This window comes from Lepidochelys olivacea (assembly GCF_965140295.1).
Source record: "Lepidochelys olivacea isolate rLepOli2 genome assembly, chromosome: 9".
NCBI classification, from domain to species: domain Eukaryota; kingdom Metazoa; phylum Chordata; order Testudines; family Cheloniidae; genus Lepidochelys; species Lepidochelys olivacea.
The window spans coordinates 35,277,128-35,298,783 of NC_140419.1; the positions used below are offsets into that span (position 1 = coordinate 35,277,128).

The following is a 21,656-nucleotide window of genomic DNA, read 5'->3' on the forward strand; positions in this document are numbered from 1 at the left end:
CTGAGGCAGCCGCCTCAGGTGCCAGACTGTGTGGTGGGGGCAGGGGGGTGCCACAGGGACCCAGAGTGTAGAAAATTGTGTCTGCAGCTGCTGCATATGTATTCTCTCTGCTCTAGATGTACAGAGATGGTGGAGTGCTGTGCTGGAGGAAGAAGGGTATAAGAGACATAACAGGAAAAAAGGTAAGAGGGAATAACAGAAAGCAGCAGGAGCTGCAGGGAGAGAGGGGAGGAGGAGGAGGAGCCTCTTATGTACCTCTCTAGCACCCCCAGGAGCCTGGACTGATTAGCACCAGCTTCTCAGGGAGCTTCCTGTTTCCTGCTGCTTCCCTGAACCCACGTGAGGAGAACAAGCAGTCAACTGAAGTAGCAGGAGCCAGTTAGGCCCTTAAGACACTGATATCTTCCCTCACTCAGGCCCTGCTACCAGCCTGCTTATTTTCCCCCTTCAATTGAGTGTTGAGAGCCTCTGTAGCGGGCACAGAACAGCAGTCATGAGTGAAAGAAGAAAATGCCCCTCTGGGGCAGCATTTGGAAAAAGAAAGCAAGCAAAGGAAGCTTTTCTATCTGAGCAGGAAGGAGCTCTCCTGAGATACATAGACACAAATGTTCACGGTGAGCTTTCCAGCCCCAGTGAGGATGAGTGGTGAGGACATGCCTGATCTTCCTGTTAGTCAGAGTGCAGATGACCTGGCAGCTACTGCAGCATCCAGATCTCCATCTTAAATGGATGTAACCATGCACATTCCTGAAGAAAAGTGTAGATCAGAGAAGAGTGTAGTGGAGGCACAAGAAACAGCTGCTGCTGACTTTAGTTCCTTAAGTCGAGATGATCCAGGACTGTGGACCCACTTGAGCAGTAGCCTGAGGGACTTCCTTGTACTGCATGGGCCACAGCAAGTGAAAATCTTCATGTTCCCCAAAGACAATGAAAATAGAAGTTTCCATCCAACACATTACTGGCGTGAAATCCCCAATGGTGACAAAGTGGAGAGGTCATGGCTTATGTACTCAAAAACCCAGAATGCTGCATACTGTTTTTGTTGCAAACTCTTCCAGTCTAATGTTCCAGCCACATTGGGTTCTACAGGAACAAAGGTCTGGAAAAATCTGGCTAGAAATCTGGCATGCCATGAGAAGGCAGCAAATCACCAGAGAGCATTCCATAGGTGGAAAGAGCTGGAGATGAGACTAAGGTTAAAGGCCACCATAGATGATCAGCATCAAGACAAGATTGCATCAGAGTCTCTTTCCTGGCAAAATGTTCTGAAAGGCTCATTGCCATTGTGAGAATGCTTGCTACCCAAAACCTAGCTCTGCGTGGCACTTCAGATCAGCTGTATGTGCCAAACAATGGAAACTTCCTTAAAATTGTGGAGCTGATGGCCGAGTTTGATGCTGTACTCCAGGAGTATCTAAGAAGAGTCACCACCCAAGAAAAGTACACACACCGATACCTTGGAAAAACCATTCAAAATGAGATCATTCAGTTACTCGCAACAAAAGTCAAACAGGAGATTGTGGCAGGTCTGAAGTCAGCAAGATATTACTCTGTTATTCTGGACTGCACCTGACATCAGCCATACGGAACAAATGACTTTAATGGTGTGTTTTGTAACAACAGAACCTAGTGAAAATGTCCCTGAAATGTCAGAGAGCATTTTCTAGACTTTATTGACATTGATGATACTACAGGAGCTGGTATGACAAATGTGCTTCTTAAAAAGCTGGAAGATACGGGAATTGCGATAGCTGACATGAGAGGTCAGGGCTACGATAATGGTGCCAACGTGAGAGGAAAGAACAGAGGATTGCAGACATGGATCCGAGAGTTAAAACCTCAAGCTTTTTTTTTCCCATGCAGTTCTCATTCATTGAACTTGGTCGTCAGTGATGCAGCATCAGCTTCTAGTGAGGCTGCTGAATTTTTTAATGTAATTCAAAGCATCTATGTATTTTTCTCTGCATCAACTCATCGGCAAATTTTGAAGCAGTATCTGGGAACATCCTCTCTGACACTGAAACCACTGAGTGCCACATGATGGGAAAGTCAAGTGGAGGCCATAAAGCCTATCAAACACCAAATTGGGAAGATAGATGATGCCATAGTTGCCATTATGGAGGATAATGCTATGACAGGAACTGTTCGTGGGAGAACAGTAGAAGAGGGAAATGGAATCACCAGAAACATACATAACTTCAAATTTCTGTGTGGCTTAGTGTTGTGGCATGACATACTGTTTGAAATAAATGTTGTAAGCAAGAGACTCCAAGGTGTTGACCTTGATATATCTGGAGCAATGGAACAACTAGACAAAGCAAAGTCATACCTACAGTCTTACCGGTCAGATGAGGGATTTCAAAACGTTCTGAAGAGTGCACAGAAGTTGGCAGAGGAACTTCACACTGAAGCTATTTTCCCACCCATTCAAGAATACAAGAATCACCGAAGAAGACATTTTGATTTTGAGGCACGGGATAATCCCATACAAGACCCCAAACAAAAATTCAAAGTTTAATTCTTTAACCAGGTGCTAGATTGTGCAGTACAGTCAGTTGAAGAACGGTTCATGCAGCTCAAGGAACACAGCAGTATATTTGGGATGTTGTATGGTATTCCAAAACTCCTCACCATACCTGAAGAAGACCTACACCAGCAGTCCAGGGCACTAGAGACAGTGTTGACACATGATGACATGCGCAATATTGATGGGAGTGATTTAGGTGATGAACTGAAAGCCCTTTCAAGATACATTTCAGCAGGGTCAACTCCAAAGGCTGTTCTGGAATATATGTGCACAAATAAGATGACCACCCTCTTTCCAAATGCTTTTGTTGCTCTGTGCATACTTCTAACGCTTCCTGTAACAGTTGCCAGTGGAGAACGCAGCTTCTCCAAGCTGAAGTTAATAAAAACACATCTACGCTCCATAATGACACAGGAGAGGCTGGTCGGCCTTGCAACCATCTCAGTAGAGCATGAGCTGGCCCAGAATGTGGACCTTCAGGAAGCAGTTCAAATCTTTGCAACCAAGAAGGCACAGAAAGCACCACTTTGATTATTCAAACAGATAAAAATGCCAGTGTTTACTATGCAGACAAGAAAAGTTACATTTGCTGTTCAGGCATTTGAAAGTTAAGTGTTAAAATTTTTGAACAAGGCATTTTAAGTTGTTAGTTCCTTTATTGGGGTAGGTAGCAGAGCAGTACCATGAGAGGAGTAGAAGAGGAAGAAAGCAGAATTGAGACCTTTCAAAGTTTTGGCCCAAGAGAGGGAGTATGGGGGCATCAGGTGCCAAAATGTTGTGGACTGGCCCTAACATCCACAAGGAGCACCATCTGTAAGGTGGACGTGAGTGCAGTGTAGCTTTCTTCTGATAAGTCAGGGGGTTCAGGTTCCCCTTTCTCTACTGTTGTCTAGTAACCTCCCATTCTGTCTCCAGTGCCCAAGTCTCCTTGCTCATCCTGTTGACCTGGTAGCCTTTCTTCATTATGGCCTTAGTGCCTGAGTCCCCTGCTTCTCTCTCCAACTGTGGCAATTCAACTCCAGTACCAAGTCTCTCCTGCTTCCTCTGTCCCATTTCCCGTGCCTGGCCCCCACCCCCACTCTGGTCGATGCTTATCAATATCCATATCTGTTTGTTAGCTGTAGGACACGGATGGTCACTGTTTGGTACAAGATATTCACTACTAATATGGAATCTTCACATCCTTATTACTCCCTAAGGAGCTAAGGGTGAGAGGGGCCTGACATTTTCCATTACCGAGGGGAAAGGAAGGAGTCAGGCTGATCTCCCCCACTCCCCCTGCAAGAAATGTATCTGTTTTTGAATGCAGAGTACTTTCTCTGCCAGGGAACCCAAAACCATGTTCATTCACTGACTCTCTGTCTCTGGAGGATTTTTTCCCTGAGCTTCAGATGCGAGTGCTGTGGTGATTTGCAGCTGGAAGAGTTGCAGCATGCTTGGCTAAAAACTATTTTAAATAGCAGGTAAAAATATTAATCACTTCTCAGCTCTGGGGGTACATTCAAACATTTTCCACCAGCACAGGCCCTCCATGTTTACATTTGGAGTTACTGTAGAATTGATCATAATGGCTACTGGGGGGAGAATCCCGATGCAGTATATTAACAACCGATGATTTATTCTGTATTTCTTGTGTAGAAAGCCAAGCTACAATTTCAAACTTTCCTGCCTTCTCTTAAGGGTACTTTTACACTTCTTTTTTTTTCCCCCTGATATAAAAACCCTTTAGTCACTGCCTTATTAAATCTGCTCTGTTGCCTGTTTACTTTATTTATTGGTATTTCAGATTAATCTCTCTAAAAGCTGGGCAAGAGCTAAGGAAAATCCACTAGACTGGATCTCTCCTCTTGCAGCCTAGGGTAGAATGTGGTGCAGAAACAAATTTTCCTCTAACACATAGATTCTATGGGACAAATACAGCCATTAGATAAACGTGATTAACTCCCTTGAGTTCAGCGAAGCTGCTTTCACTAAGACTGAATACAGCCTGTGTCTTTATCTTAACCCATCTCTCAGTTCCTGCTTCCCAACTCTGGATCTGAGTAGTGTCCTTCCTTCCAAGATTCTTAATGGGACAGTGTGCTGTTTCCACACAAAACACTTTACCAAAAAAAGGTATTGAGGGCCCTGACTATATGTAGTTTATCTTCACATTATAAATTCCACACAATATATGGAACAATAGCAAATGTGTACATTAATGCTTCTCTTTTACTTCGATTTACTAGGAAATCTATACACTCAACCAGTTCTTTAAACTAAACTCCAGGAATAGCAAAGTGGGAACAGATTTTAAAGAAATGCTTGGAGAAATCAATTCTTTGGGCACTGTTTTGAAAATGTAGTATCTACTGTCTTGTCTCATGTTTTGAATGCTCTTGTCTTTATGCAGGTCAGTTTAGTTAGATCCGAGCCTCAGAGTTTGTCACAAGTGGCAAACAATTTTCTTGAAGAATTTTGCTGCCATTTGGTAAATCTCCATAGTCCAAAATGTGTAAGGCTTCAAACTGCAGCTTTATTTTAGCACCACCTTTCATGGTTAGGAAGTGTCAGAACATTGACCTGTTAATTGAACTTCTCCTGGGAAATCACTGGGTAAACATAATTCATATGATGTTTTTGCCTGTTAATTTCACAACTGGATTATTAGATGCAGTAGTCTCTTTTTTAAAAATCCTCCCCGTGGACAGAAGTGTAGGCGAGTAGTTGTTCAGTGTATACTTTTGGTAGATTTTCAGCAGATGCTCCTTCAACTATGGGCTTTTTGGTCTCTTTGACATCTTGATGGGGCTCAGCTTTCGTGGAAGTATAGTCTCTGGAGAGATGCTATACAGAGGAGTCCCTCCCAGGTAGTCTGCCTTGGTGGCACACAGGTAAGTAAGAATGCATTTTGGGGTTAGGAGGTTGCATACTGAGAATTTGCATCTTACCCCTTCATCTTGGAGGTGTGTCATGTATTCTCTCGCTGCATCAGCTTTTGCAGAAAGGGTGGGGCCATGGCTCTATCTCCTTGGTATGTCTAGCACTGATAGCAGTGCCAACACTCCCTAATCTTTGCGCTCAGGACCGGGATCATGACTGCCCCAGTGTGTGTCTGTTCAAACGGGTGTCTTTTATGCTTCCTTTCCCTATTTGTTCATCATTGCCAGGCCCTAAATATCCTGTTTTTAACCTCATTAACAAATAGCCCTACATGTTCTTAGCCAGGTACCATCTTTGACCTTGATCAGCAGTAATCTGGCTGCAAAGCAAAATTTGACATAGAAAAATCAGTTTGTGATGCATTCTCTAAAGAATAATATCCTCTTCCTTCTATCAGCTAGAGTCAGCCTCAAGTACAGAATAATTGCTCAAAACCCCTTCATATTGACTCTTCATGTATTCTGTTTTCCATTATCGGTCAACTGCTAAATATCTTAAAAGGCAGAGTTAATAATTATTAGAGCAAGCAAAAGCATTTCCTCAGGATAACCAGTAGTTTCAGAAACTTCAGCTGTTCACCCTGCTTTGTCACCTATTTTAAAAAAAAGTGTCCATATTTCATTGCTATCTAACAAACAAACTTCTGCCCTCGATCCATTTCCTCTTGGGCAGTTTGCCAGAAATAACAAATTCAGCTTCAACTCTTTGCTTAAGAAGTTTCACTTTATTGAGTAGAGTTCAAGTGCAGTCTATTACCCTAAACTAAGTGATAAAAAGGCCTTTGATGTTAGCTTCTTGAGTGACTTATATAGGCTAGTGCTTCCTGTAGGGAAAATAGGACACCATCTAAAGGAAATGTTTGATTTATCAGGTAACTCCCTCCCCAAGTTCAAAATTATACTGCAAATGCTTGACTGCCTTGTGGAAGAATTATACATGCACATAAATAAAGGGCCTGATCCTGATCCCGTTCAGATTAAGGGGAGTTTTGCCATTGACTTCCATAGGACTATAATCAGCCCCAAAATAGTAAGAACGCAGAGGATATGGTAATGTGGATATTCTGAATTCATTGCTTGTCATCTTCTAAATGTAATTCCAAATATGGAGATTGAAAATCAGTCTCCTCTCCCTCTGGTCAGTGGAGAAACTGCTTCTGTTTGTACAGCACCAGTAGTTCTTACTAAGCTGGAGCTAAAATTCTATTATATGTGAGTGTTAGTTATGCATATGTGATAGGTTATTTGTTTGTTAATTACTTATTTATTACATGTATTTGTAAGATGCCCATTGCCATGTTATCTGGAGTTACTTTTTTCCTGCAAGTCTGACAAGCTAAGATTTCATTATAGCCCCAGCCAGCTCCTACTGGTCAGTGGGAGCCCCCGCCCTCCCCACCCCTGATACCAGTGGGAGCAGGTTTAGGCCAAATAAAACACTAATTACAGAATTAAGACATATCTCAGTCTGCATCTTAATTCTGAGTGCTTTTATTTTTATGCAACTTTATTATAAGGTAGTTAATATGTCAACATGTGGAAAGTCTGCACTAGAAGTTGTCTCTAGTACAAACACACAAACCTGTGTATCTGTAGAGTCCCTTCTATATGTCTACACTACCACGGTAAGTCAACCTACACTGTGCATCTCCAGCTACGTGAGTAATGTAGCTGGAGTCGACGTACCTTAGGTCAAGTTACCGCGGGATCTACCCTGCGGGGGAGTGGACGGGAGAAACTCTCCCGTTGACTTATTTTACTCTTCTCCTCAGGGGTAGAGTACAGGGGTTGACTGGAGAGTGATCTGCTGTCTATTTTGTGGGTCTTCACTCAAACTGATAAATCGACCGCTGGTGAATCGATCCCAGAGCGTCGATCCCGGCTGTAGTGTAGCCATAGCCACATGTGAGAGTAGCTTATGGGCTGTGATCACAGCCTGCTCACTTCTGCTCCTCCCCATCCCTCCTGTTCAGAACTAACAACCTATCGATGAGGGGATTTGTGAAGGGGCCTGATTCTAGTCAGGACTAACGGCACCAAAATGAAGTGATTCCCGATAGGTTACTGGCTGTGGGTTTGAATCCTGATATGGCATGTTAGCAATTCAAAAAAAAAAAAATTAGGATGGTTGTAAGAACTGTGACAGACCAGTTTTTTGTGGAAACACTTTGTGAAATCAATTTCACCAAAATTTCATTTCAGAGGACAAAAGGGAACAAGTGTTCGGACAATATCTATTTTGATATTTCTGGAACTAAATGTTTCCATTTTTCCTTTCAAATAACTTTTCCCTTCAAATCTTTATTCTGTGGAAAATTTTGAAATCTTCAGGTTTCATCCCAAATTAGAATGCAAGCAGAAAAAATCCTCCATATAATAGGATTTCCATTCTCCAACCAGCTCTGGAAATATATCCTCCATGCTAGTGGAGGGAGTTAGACAGCATTTTTAGATGCATTTGCGCTAACTAGAGCGGGAAGAGAGTGATTAATTGCATGATTCTGCCACTGCAGCACTAGTACCTTACTCTGCCAGTGGTCCTCCCACTGGCTTCAATGGGACTTCCCATGAAGTAAGGTACTACTCAACTGGAGTAAGGGGCTCAGAATCCAGTACTAAATGAATGGATTAGATAATAAATTAACTCTATATTTCCCTAAGGAGGAAAAAAACCACACAATTTCCTGCCTATCCAAAAAATCAGTCACTGGGTGGATTGTGCCACCTTGGATTTGTGCCAGAATGTTCAACACTGGCTTGGTTGGATGGGGTTTATGTCATGAACAGGGTTGGCCACTCAGGGCAGTTTAGATCAGTTATTTCAGCTAAGTTCGCCGAGGACTCTTTGGAGGCTGCACGTGGGTTCTGGGGGAGGCTGGCTGGCTTGACAAGGATTTCCAGCAGCACTCAAAATCCCCAGTCATTCACCTCTATGCTTCTGACTTTAGTTGTGACACTGACACAACCAAACCAACGGGCACAAATGAAGCCATTGGCTAGAGCTTGCTTTCTTTCACTGCTGCTGAAGCTGCTCTGCTTAAATCATAGAATATGAGGGTTGGAAGAGACCTCAGGAGGTCATCTAGTCCAATCCCCCGCTCAAAGCAGGACCAACATCCCAGCCAGGGCTTTGTCCTTCCATGATGCATTCTGGCACTATTCTTGAAACATGTACATGGTTGATTTCCGGTGGCCCACGTAATACTGAGTATAATCCTCTGATGGTGGCATGGCTGTTTGTTGTTGTTTCTGTCTGTGTCCCTGAAATATCAGGGCAGGGTCTTCATTTCCTGGCCATTTCACAGGCAGCCTCACCTACGTTCCCCATCTTGTGGATGACTGAGTGTTCAGAGTCAGAGTTATGTTCAGTGTACAGAGGTGCTGCTGGCAAAGGATACTTCTTGATGAGGTCTTGTGTTTATATGAGAAATGCATCAGTTTGGGGTGAAAGGATGCTGCAGTAGCCCCCTGGATAGAGTATAGTCCTTTCCTGCAATATGTCTCCATCAGCCAATCTAAACAGGCAAATTTAAACCAAGAGGCAGGTTTTCCCACACTCTTCTCAGCATTTCCTTTTGTGCTGTCTTGTTGGTTTCTTATCTCCATGAGTTCTTCCTGTCAACAAGTGTGTGCCTCATAGACCCAACACAGTTTTCTGCTGAGTGCTGGGGACCCATGGTAGCAGTGGTATTTAGCAACAAGTGAGCAGAGCAGTGGCTGGGTACTGCAATCCCATATGACAAGCAGGTTAGACAAATACCTGTCAGGGATGGTCTAGATAATACTTAGTCCTGCCATGAGTGGAAGGGACAGGACTAGATGAATTCTCAAGGTCCCTTCCAGTCCCACGATTCAATGATTCTATGACAACTGCCTTCTGAGAATCCCGATGGCTGGGTTTGCAGCTAGAGAGAGTCTCAAGACATACGCATTTTTAAGAAACATCAAGTGAAACCCACCCTCAGCTCTGAAAATCCTTTCATTTGTCTTGGCCACTAAAAGGGAGAGCAATAGGTTCCCTGTTGAACACGCAAGAATCTCCTTTGGAAAATCCCTCAGCACTAGTCTACACCTGGGCTGCAGAGACTCTTGTTCCTTCTGCAAAGCTTTTTTACCTACCCATGGAACTACAGCCTATCAGCTGGGTTAAGGGGAACATTCATGTCTGTCTTGTACTGGCCTACAACCCAGCAATACCTGTCTGTATTCTGAAGGGGGATAACATAAGGGTTCTTAGATACATGGAACTATATTTCCCCCCATCAAGAGATGTGTTTTTTATCAAGCTAGTTGCTTAAGGAAACATTAAAATGCTGGAAACCAGAGATGTGAACTGCTGAAAGCCTTGGAAGTTCTTGGAACCAATTCATTTATCTGACTGCAGGCTCATCCTTATCTCAAAGTGTATTGTGATTGTGTTGTCAGCCTGTCAGGTGCATATTTGGAATAGGAGCAAATGGGGTTTACAATGATTGTACAAATACATAAACCTGTTACAAAATTTCAGTAGCAAGATCTAAATCTCCTTTCCTAAATCAAATAAGATATGGCAATGGCAAAGCAGGACTGCTTCTTTTCTCACTACACTCTGATCTTTGCATGAGATGTTAAAATGAGGTCCATTCTGCCCATTGTATACAGGGCTTCTTCAGAAAGGGTAGGTGATAAAATTGTGGTGTCCTTGCCAAGATTCTTATATCTACGTGCAATAAAGCACGTTCTAATGCCTGTAAGGTTTTATAAGCCCCCAGGAGCTGGGTTTATCACACAGAAGAATCAACAGTTATTATTAACTGCTCACATGTTCAGCTCACTCTGAATCCATTTAAGCTCCCGAAAACCTCTAGTTCACACTCAGCAGGCACAGAGAGATGCAAGTGTAGTCACTCCAACATTAATGTTACAGGATTTCATTTGCATAGTCACTCGTAGGCCACATGTGAGCTATTATTGTGAGTGCACAATGGCATCACACTAATTACTCAAGGTATATTCTGTATATGTGAAGAGAAGCAGGATAGTCTTACAATAACAGGAGCTCTGCTTTATGGCTGCTAGATTACTTCTGCCTAGTAGCAGGGGAAAGGCCTCAGAAAGGCTTAAGATGGGGGTTGTGATAAACCTACCAAGCATCTTCTCCACCCATAGGCTGCCCCCTGCCCTCCTTTTTGGTTTTCTGTGCACTTGGGTGTTAGGGAGCAAGCATGAGAAGAGCTTGAGACTTACTTGCACTGATGTGGAGGGAGGATCAAGTCCAGTGGCTGCCCTTATTTGCATATGCGTATAGCTGCTCATGCTTGTGATGGATCATAGCAATCTTCCGCTTTCTGTTACACATCACACAAGTTATTTCAGGCTGAAGTCAGTCAATCAGCTTGCTGTGTTCCCCAAAGCTCAGGGATTCTGATGTTCAGCAAGTAGCAGGGATAGTGTTTGATCAGTCCAGACCAGTGCTGCATGTACTTTGTTAATAACCCATGCCGTATTTTTTAAACTGGTGTCACTCTTACAGGGGGAGTCAGCATGTGCCTGTGGAGGGTGTCACTGTTGCTGGGGGTGGGAGTGTAGCCTTGTCCAAGGTGGTATTAAAAGCTTGAGGCTTTGTCTTCCTCTGCCCTCACTCTTGTTTTATAGGGGAGGTGGTGCTCATCTGTGGCCATTCATGCCAGTTACTGACACACAAGGAGGAGGCTGCATTGCAGGTCTGGGGGTAGAGCTGGTCAAAAGAAAATTGTCCACACTTTAAGGGGAACAATGTCTTTTTGGCCAGGAATTCTGTAAAATGTTTACATGGTCACTTTTTTCCCTTCTTTCTTCAGTCCCTCTTCCCCCACAATCAAAACAAAAATTTGTTTTATATGGGGGGGGGGGGAAGAAATCATTGAGGTTTTTGTGTTTTTAGGTTTTTTTCCCCGTTGACTCACTTGTGTGTCTTTCCACTGCAAAAATTAGAAGAAAAAAAGTGTCAAAATCCCCATAAAAACCTCAGAGCTATTTGGGGGAAGGGCCTGAGAAACTAACAAAACAAAATCATTTTTCATTTCATGTTTTGATTGGTTTAGATGAAAAATTTCAAAACAAATGAAAGCTTTGTTTCTTTGGAAGGGTTTTATGAAAATGGAATTCTATTGCTTAGCGAGCCCTACCCACAGACTTCCTGCCAATGTTCAGACAGGCCTTACCGGAGATCATTGGTGCCTGGGATGTAGCAGGACTGTGCATGTACATGCTTTTTTGTCTGATCCCTCTCCTAAATTGCCTTCCCTGTGTCCCGCACCCCAGTCACTGGGAGGATATAAAGGGTGCCCAAGGGTCTTGGAGCCTGCCGTATTGCACAGGTGCAAGTGGAGCAGCACCCTTATGGCCATGCTACTTGCCAATAAAGATTCTTTGTATAAATCCACATTAAAAGTGGCAATCTGAATCCAAGGAATTCTCAGTTATTCTCTGTTTGAAATATCTCCATAGCTTCTGGGACTGCTTATTTGATCTTGAAGACTTTGATTAATACAATTTAAAAATGTAAGGGGTCTTGATAATTGCACTGAGCATTAGAGTTTTATGGGTATACATGAAACCTAATGAAGAAAGGGAAAGGTTACTATTTACTGTAAACATTTATATATATAAATGTCACATGAAAGGCTGCTGGATTAAAGAATTACACCATATTGCTGAGTGCCTGGAAAAAATCACTGAAGCATTAGGTTAGCCCTTGGCAGAATATATTGCAATATATACTGTTTGTTTAAGGAATCTACATCTCTGTGTCTGAAATGACTCTCTTAGGACTCTGTGTACAGACTCAAGTACAGGAATCTTAGCCTATTTCTACTAGCCTACACAATCTCCTGTGTGTGTGTGTGTGTGTGTAAGACAGACCATGTAAGGGCACAGAAGGCCTCAATGTATCTCAGCACCCCAATAACCAGTGTGGCTAAAGAAATTACTTCTCTGTAAATATTTTTGGCCAGGTATGCAATTAGGATGGGGGCAAGAGACAGTAGATTCACCATCCTAGTGCTCCTCTTCAGCTGCTGCTGATCACATACACATTTCCTCACAAAAACTCAAAGGAAACTTGAAATTAATCCACTCAAAATCTGCATTCATGATAGCACAATCCTTAACCAAATGCACGTAGCCTAAAAGCGAATAGTCATCTGGAGATTCCTGCAGCCCTCAACCAATATGCAATGTTTATAGATTGACAGTTGGCAGCCTTTACTCATACCTTCTCAAGTTGTTTGGATTATTTAATTAAGGCATGGGTTTAGCTGGAAATCCTGCATCATGGTATAACAAATACCATTGCCTTTTACAGGCACTCTCGCCTCTGCACCAGCGGTACCACATTGGTCTTCTATGCCTCATTCTTCTTGATTGCACTGAAGATTCTTGGGCATATAAAAAGAAAAAAAAGACATTTGAAAAGCAAAGAAAGAGAGGACCTGGGGATTGTGGGACTTCATGGTTGTCTGAACAAAACAAATTAAGAACTCGTTTCAAGTGTGGGAAGTATACATCAAAGATTTCATAATGGGAAGATATTCAACAGGGTTTGCACTTTCAGGTGGAGTCAAAGCAAAAGGGAGAGATCATTACCCATTAGTTCTGCACTTAATACTGCAAGTCACTGCTTTTCTGGGATATAGTTAAAGTTGAGAGAGATCCCTTGCATCTGAACAGAAGCAGGTTAGTGCAATGGCTTGGAACCTGGAAATACCTCTTGGCAGAGGGAAGGCACTAGTATGAAATGTAAATGTCCTCTTTAAAGACCAGTCAGTGGCAAGGATTGCCCTTAAAGGTTCCTTCCTCCCCTCAATGTCACTGTGATTTGTAGGAATGATCAGTTCCATCAGTAATAGAATACATCATTAGAGAAGCAGGACAGAGTTCAGACTTGAAGTATGTTTTCAGCACTGGCTTAAGTTGAACCTCCCCATGCCATTTTGGTGGTTTCACTGCACTGAATTGTCTAAAGGCAGTGCCTTCAGAAAAGCCAGTTTAGTGTGACAGTCTGGTGATAGGAACATACATCTTTTAAGGTAGGGCAGGAGAACTGAAAAACAGGAAGGAAGGCAAAAAAGGGTGAATTTGAAGATAAAGAAATAGGGGTGGGACGGGCCAGCTCCAGACACCAGTGTTCCAAGCAGGTGCATGGGGCAGCAATCTGCAAGGGGCGGCAGTCCAGCGGCAGCCTCTCTCTTCAGCTGCCCGCGGTGGCAAATAGGTGGCAGCTTCTATCTCTTCAGCCGCTCGAGGTGGCGGCAATTTGGCATGCTGCTTGGGGCAGCAAAAACGGTAGAGCCGGCCCTGGGGGTGGGGGAGAGTAAAATGTAAAAGTGAATAAAAGGGGTGATCCTTAAACGTTTAAAAAACCTTTTCCACATATGTGATAGTGTAGTGCGGCAGGCACTCATCACCATGGTGCCTCCTGCTGGTTGTCCGGGAATTAGCTCAGTTCCAGCCTCAGAGTGCCTCCTGCTGGCCAGTGTCTTCCTACTGGTGCCTGCTTCCTGGTCCCCACCACTTGTAGCACTTCTGGCCCCCTGTCCCTCCCAGCCCCCGGTGCCCCTTTCCTCAGGGTGCTGCCCCACAGCAGTGCCCCCACACTCTGGGTCTTCCTTCCCTGGGGAACCCCAATCCCCTAAACCCACCTGGCCTCAGTGATCCACTGCCAGTCCTCCTCTAGCCCCTTCCCTTGGGGGCAAACTGCAATCTGAAGTAGCCACTCATCATCAGCAAAAGGGTTGGACCTGCTGCCTTTCTAGCCCCAGCTGCCTCTCTGCAGTCCTAGTATCTCCCCTGGCCTTTAGCAAGGCCTCAGCCTGGGGACTCACCAGGTCAGAGCTCCTCAACTCTGCCTCAGGTACCCTGCTTGCTCTCCCAGGCAGCCTGGCCCTTTCTGCTTCTCAGCTGGAGCAAGAGTCTTCTCTCATGCACTCATCCTGCCCTTTTATCAGGGTCAGCTGGACCCTAATTGGGTGTGGCCGCACCTGTGGCTGTTTACCCAACCAGCCTCCCCTGGCTGCTTTTAACCCCTTCCTAACCAGAGCGGGGTGACCATCCTGCTACAGATAGTCACTTCTTACCTACATAATGGAGGCCTCATGAGGCTAGTTCTTTCTTCCAGGAAATTGCTTAAACTATTTTAACTATTACTTTCACTCCTTTTGGTGATTTATGGAGCCACTCCTTTAAACATCACTGCTAGAGTGTATGCAACAGTATTACAGATGAATGAACCAATCATAAATAGGCTGAATAACATGAATATCAATTGTATTCAGCAAGGCAAATCTGGCCCATGTATAATTCAATCTATATATGATCTATTTGTTGGTTAGCAGTTCTGAAGCCTAAGATCAGCTGTCTTCAGGAGAGAGTAGCAGGACCTGTGCAAATTGAATTCAGCTGGATGAGAGGATCAGCTTCTCTTCCAGTGCCTGATCCCACTTACCTCTTAACATTATGGGAAAATGAGAATGCAGAGCCCACTCCTTTCATGTTCCTTGGATCTGGATAGGTGCGGATTGCTTCCTTGCTCCCAAGTCCTGAAGGGTAGGGAAGGTAAGACAGAGGGATGTGGAATAAAAAACTCTGTTGTAGCCCCACTGCTTGTCCTCCTTAAAAGAGAGGCAGAGCAAAGTTTCTCTCTTCTTGGGGCTCTCTTTTCCTGGGGACTTAAGAGCCACATCATGTACCTCTATCCTTGTGGTTATTCCACGCCCTTAAGCCTTTACGGAAGGGAGTGAAGAAGAGGTGTGGAGTGTGTTCACATCTCTGCACATGTTTCTAGATTTCACCTCTTGAATCCCAACCCTTCAAAAGGCCCAGGTTTCCCATCCGCCCACATCTACTTAAGGAGCGTCTTCTAGGGGAAGACTTGAAGGCGCTGAGCCCCTCATCGCTACAGAAGTCTTTGGGGCAGCAGTTGACTGGTCCTTTCTCTTAGACTCCTCAGGGGTTGTCAACTGGCCTACTCCTGTTGGCATGTTTTCTCCATAAACCGTCTTTAGATGAAAGAAATATTGAGTGGGATTTCTGGATTCGGGAAGGTTCTGTCTGGCATGTGGGAGCTGGATGATATTCAGTTGTGGGGGTCAAATTAAAATCTGTTAATTTAAACCCCCCACATTTAGAATATGAAAATTTTCCATACATCAGCCTAGTCGCCCATCACTACTGTACAGTATCCATAATCTCTCTTCTCATTCACTTTGTTTTTATTCTGCCTGCTATCTCACTCAAATGCAGCAGGGATGACAGGAGTTATAACAGGGGCAGCATCCATCAGCAGCCATTGTTAAAGGACTAAACTTGCAGATACCAAAAAAAAAAAAAACCAACAAAAAAATAAGCACCAACCAAAAAACCCCAACCCCAAAGAAACAAACAAACAAAGTAACAACCCCACAGTAGTGTTTAACTAGCCACTGCAGAATCATTACTGCTTTTGAAATATATTCTTACATAATCAGGAGCTAAGAGAAGAGTGGTCTGAAATCTTCAGGGAAAAAATATAAATAAGAAAATGCAACTAGTTATGAGGGAGGTCCAGTTTTACCCCACAATTTACAGCTGGGCTGGTGGGATGTTATAGGGTCAAATGACCTGCCCAAAGTCACACAATGAGTGTGTGGGTTAACTGAGAAGTGAGCCCATAGCCCTCCTGGTCCCTGTCCTTTGCTATCACAACTAAACCCAAATTACCTTCAAATATGTAGAGATGTACCTTGTCAGAACAGAATTTCTGGACTTGTCCCAGCTGAGTTCCCTCACCTGCCTGAATTAATTAACACTTAGTCTTTATAGAATCCTTATTTCTGGTCACATGAAAAGCCTTCTAAGATTTTTTTTTCCCATTTAACTGAAAGGAACCGTTGAACCAGGAAACTGGAGGTCTTTCTGAGATTTCTCTGTCATGGCAAGTTGTCAGGAAACCGCCAGTAATTGTTTTTACTCTTATATCAATTGCATCAACTCAGATCCATCAACATTACTGTCCTACCATTTTTACCTTTCAGCGAGATTGTAGCAACATCTCATTTGCCTGCTGCTAAGGGAAGCATAAGAAAACTGATTAGCCTTTGTGTGTAATTTCATTGACATACAAATAACGCAACCAGTTAGAATTCTAAATCCAAATGACTCATTATTGACTATTGGGCTTCAACTCTTTTTAATGATACAAATTATCTGAACATAGAGATACTGTGTGGAAGGAGTCAGAGGAAATTATATTTGAAAGAATAACTAAGTTACTGGCATAGGCCTTGATCTTGAAAACACACACGTGCTTAAGTGCTGACATGAGTAGTCTCGCTGAGACAAAGTTACATCTTTGTGTTTGCTGAATCAGGACCACAGTACTCGGTGTATAGTCTACATCTTGTGATAATTGGCTTTTTATCATCCCCACTGTATTCTGTTAGGTTTTTTTGGGGGGGAGAAGGTTTTTTATATATCTTATTATTTGAAAAATATAATAAATGTTCTTGATAAGACATGTATAATGCACGCTACATTCAGAAGTTTTAGAGAGGTTTGGTATACTGTATCAATATGATGTTTGTGTGTGATACCATAAGAAATCGGGAGTCAAATTCAGATCTGGTGGAAGGAAGTGTAATTTGGTTGAAATAAGGGACAATTTCAGACATGATGTAGCGGTGGGTGACTCCACTGTGTTTTTAAGAAAGTAAGAGATGGAAAAGAATTGAATATATGTTTTTCTTTTGTTTCTGTTTTTAATGGAGGAGGTAATATACCAAGATTATGGTATCAGTTGTAAGTGGTAACTGAAAACTGAAGGGGTTTGGGAAATTCTTATGTTCCAGAATCAACTCTCAAAAGAGTGTTGAATAAATGTTCATTAGTGACACACCCTAATCCAGCTCTGGTTTCTGGAAGTAGAAGCACAGGAGACTTGTTTCTCTAATCTTTTTTGTTTTTAGGATAAGAACAAGTTATAGTGATGGGTGATGCTCAAAAGGTTCAGAGATTTGGTCTGTATAATCCCTGAAAATCCAAATAATTCCTGCAGTTTTCCTTTCCTTTTCCCTAGCCAGACTTCCTGACCTGATTACAAACCCTGCTGGTTTCCCACTTTGGAAGAGGCCCTGATCTGGACCAACTGCCTCTGTTAGGGTGACCAGATAGCAAGTGTAAAAAATCAGGACAGTGAATGGGGGGTTATAGGTGCCTATATAAGAAAAAGCCCCCCAAATCAGTACTGTCCCCAAAAAAATTGGGATATCTGGTCACCCTAGCCTCTGTTCTTCTGCATTGTTTGAAGAAGCTTGGCACATCTTCCATCTTGGTTATCAACTTCATAATTTGTGTGCTTTTGAACTTCCCTAGTATTCGATAGATGCAAAATGTATTACGTGCCTCTGACCCTGGGGGAAGGCCAAGAGTATGCAAAATTTGAGACAGCAGTCAGCCCAAGAGAGAATGTCAGGTCTGCTAAGACACAGATGTGGACTTTGCAGGATATCAGCAAATGCAAGAAGGGTCTTTGGGAACAGATTGGGCGAGGTGGCGATATACCAAGTTGATCTGAGTCTTCAAAAAGGTTTGGTTCTGTTTAACCTTTGTCAGAAAAGTCAGGGTCAAGATACTTCTGTCAATGTACTAATATATAATATAGTAAGTGTGACTTTTGGGGGAACCTAACTATATCTTTTTGTGGGTCTTGATAAGCCTAGTTCTGGGACACATTCCCTTCTTAGCACTTCCAGATCTTTTTGATTGTGTCAGACCGAGAGATTAGAACACCACAGCAACAATAATGTACATAATCCAACAATGCAGCAAGCCATTGTAATGGAAAATTTGGATTTCTAGCATATCCTGAGGATAGGACAGTACAATGCCAGTTGGGAAGGTACCTGTATAGACTCTTCCAATTTATGCGCAGGAGCAAAGGAAAGTATATAAAAATATTGAAGAGTGAATGTGTTCCAGAAGACACTTTCTTTAGCAAATATCAGGAATTTCGGTTACAAACTTGCTTTAATATTTACTTCCTTTAAACATCTATTTTATACCGATCTGTAGCTGCTAATTTAAATCCATTGACATCTTGTGCACCCTATTTGACAGCAAACAGTTTGTAATGACAGAACAGGGCATGATTGTCTGAAGTGAAGTCTTTTTCAACTTGAAGGAAAATTTGATAACTCCACATTCTTTTCAGTGTTGTATGTGATAAATCCATGATAACATCGGGAGAGTACTGGGTTGTGTGTGTGTATACATACACACAACCCAGTACTTTCCTGATGTTATCATGGATTTATCACATACAACATTGAAAAGAATGTGGAGTTTATATATATATATATAATGTCATCTTTAACACCGGTGTCACTGGTGAAGTGTAATTTAGGACAGCTATTGTGGTTTGTAACATTGTGCTCTGTCTTTCATTGTTTATTTGTGCCTCCCTGATAGCTGAATGATGGCAAGTAAATGGGACTGAAGAGGATAAGGTTACAGGAAGGAGGTGATGTGAGATACTCTTATACCTGAAATCAATCAGAGCAGGTCAAAGGTACAGTATTCTATAAAGAGCAATAAGACTATTCCTGTTTGTTAGCCATTACTTTCATAGTGGAGTGAAGGAAAAGATAGCACCTCTTCAGCCCCGTTACAGTATGGAAGCGGTCCATTGCTCATCTAAGCTCCAGTAATTGTTTATTCAAGCTGACATGGGAATAAGGACATAAAAGGAATGGCTGGAAAGGAAGAAACCACTTGACCTAAAAATCCTGTCCCCCTTTAAGTTTATCTTAGCCCCAGTTCTCTGCTCTGTCACCGTATCCTTTAATCCCTTCTCTCTCCATAAAAGTGCCAAGATGTCTCCCACTTATACTACAGTACTTGTTTCCATGATCTTATTTGGCAATTAATTCCGTAAGTTTATTACTCTGACCTTGAGTGAAATAGTTTTGTCCTGTATATACTTATTTTTTTCATTATTTTTGAATGTGACTCCTGATTTTTGAACCCCTCATTAAACTGCTGTGAGCAGTTTAAATGCTTACATTTTATCAAATCCCTTTGCAAGCTTTGAGTCCTGTTACTGGGTCATTTCAAAGTCATCATTTCTTCAGGGGCAGTAGATTATTCAGAATTTCTTCATAACAAATATTCTCTTGGAAGCATGATAAAACCTGGGATCATCTGTTTGCCCTATACAAGTAGGGTCTGATTCTGCCATTCTTGTTCACATTAAGTAGTACTTTACTTCATAAGTATTGGGACCATTTGTGGAATAATGTACAACTCAGTGTGTATAAGGGGAGGAGAACTGGGCTTCTAATAATCAGGATTGTCATATATTCTGTTCTCTCCAGGACAATAATATCCAAACACACAGACTCTGTTCTGATCTCATTTACAGCAGTATAAATCAGAAGCAATTCTACTGTCTTCAGTATATTGTGTGAATGAAAAACCCAATGTAACTGTGGTCAGAATAAGGGTCTGATATTTGGATGTCTAATCATTCTATTCTGAAGTATCTATGTATGTTTTTTATATGTATCTCGTTTTCCTTTTTGAAGTATTTTTCAATTAATAATTTTAATAAAATATCCATGAATAAAAATAAATGGCAGATATTAAATATCCAGTTACTGCACATAGAAATAGTACAATGGATTTACCTTCTATTCTCTTTCAGGCATTCCACTCTATAGTTGTAGCAGGTAATAAGACACTAAAGAGTGATTTCCTCTACCCTCCCCCATTACTGTATCCATTTACTAGACTGACTTGTTCAAGTACTTCTGTAAAATAAACTCTCCGTTCAGATCCTTTTAATATCTCCAACAATTAGTCTAACAAAATGCATCTATTTCAGTGAAGATTGAGTTGGCGTAAGAGTATAATTGAGGGTGCAAAATGGACACATGAATGGTTTCCCAGCTGGAACTGTTTTGAAGTTAGTGCAAAAGCTGATGATGATCTCCTAATGTACATCGCCAGCCAAAAAAAAAAAAAAAAAAACCAAGAAGAAAAGGGCTTACACCACTGAAGTGGTATTTACTATTTTTTATTTCCTTTCTTAGCTTACTATCAGCCATGGGAATTTACAAGCATTCCAAAGAGGCTGAGGAAATCCAGGAAACCACAATGACAGCTCTACTTGAAAAGACCATTATATGATAGTTACTTGAGAGAGAAAATATAGCATATTTTACCCCATTCATGAAAGATTAGAAATATCACTTATATTAAACTATTTGGTTTAATAAATGAGTTAGTTTTAATTAGAGCTGGTTGGGAATTGTTTGATAGAATGCTTTTTGTTGGAAAATGCCAGTTTGTAGAAACCAAAACTTGGTGCAGGAATGTAGCAGGTTCAACAAAGTTTTCAAGCGGGGTTTCTGAGGTACAGGATGGAATATCTAGTCACAGAGGGAGAGAGGCAGACAGACAGATACCAGAAAAGCTTGGGGGCACTCACCTGGGTCTTGGGAGGCCTATATTCAAGATCTTTATCCAAATCAACTGGAGTGGGGATTCAAACCTGGGTCTTGCACATTGCAGGGGATTTCCTAATACAAGGCTATTTGGAGGCCCCCCATCTGTGGGTGTTTTGTGTGTGGGGAGGAAACTTCAGAAGGTTTGTTTCCAAAGTGCAACAGAAAATTTTTTGAAATCTTGAAAATTTTTGTGGGACAGGAGAACTATTTTCCTACTAGCTGTAGTTGTAATGCATTGCGGGAAGATATTTGTTTGCATGAACTGGGATTTTCCATACAAAGGTCATAGTGATTGACTTCTTTGAGATATGGCTATGTTATTACTCATGTCTTGCTGTATCATGTGCAAACTTTTTGAAATGTACCATTTGTTTTTCTCTTGAAATAATTTACATTTTATAGGCAAGAAACCTCCTCAGAGAAATTACTGGTTATTTTTCCATCTGTATGTTTAACAATGAGCTTGGTGTGATGCTGTGTATAAGAAAGATGACCATTTGTATAATTGTTTCTATGACTGTTAAACAATTGCAACAAATCTTGTACAACGTATATCGTGTAAGGTGTCAATGGAAAAGTTACGATTTGTTAAGTATGATTATCCTGTTTATATGCATGTATCATCTTTATATGTGAAGTTATGAATATTGGCTATGGATTTGTATCTTAAACATGTGTTGTATTCCTGGGTGACACCCCGCAGACAGA

The 21,656-nt window shown here is 42.1% G+C and overlaps 1 long non-coding RNA gene across 1 annotated transcript; it reads left to right on the forward strand.

Moving 5' to 3' along the window:
• The first annotated feature begins 49 nt into the window (after positions 1–49).
• LOC311526709 lies at positions 50–21,267 on the forward strand. The gene is made up of 3 exons (XR_014713111.1): positions 50–182; positions 18,910–19,009; positions 20,532–21,267. It is a non-coding gene; the product is annotated as an uncharacterized lncRNA (long non-coding RNA).
• Positions 21,268–21,656: the final 389 nt, after the last annotated feature.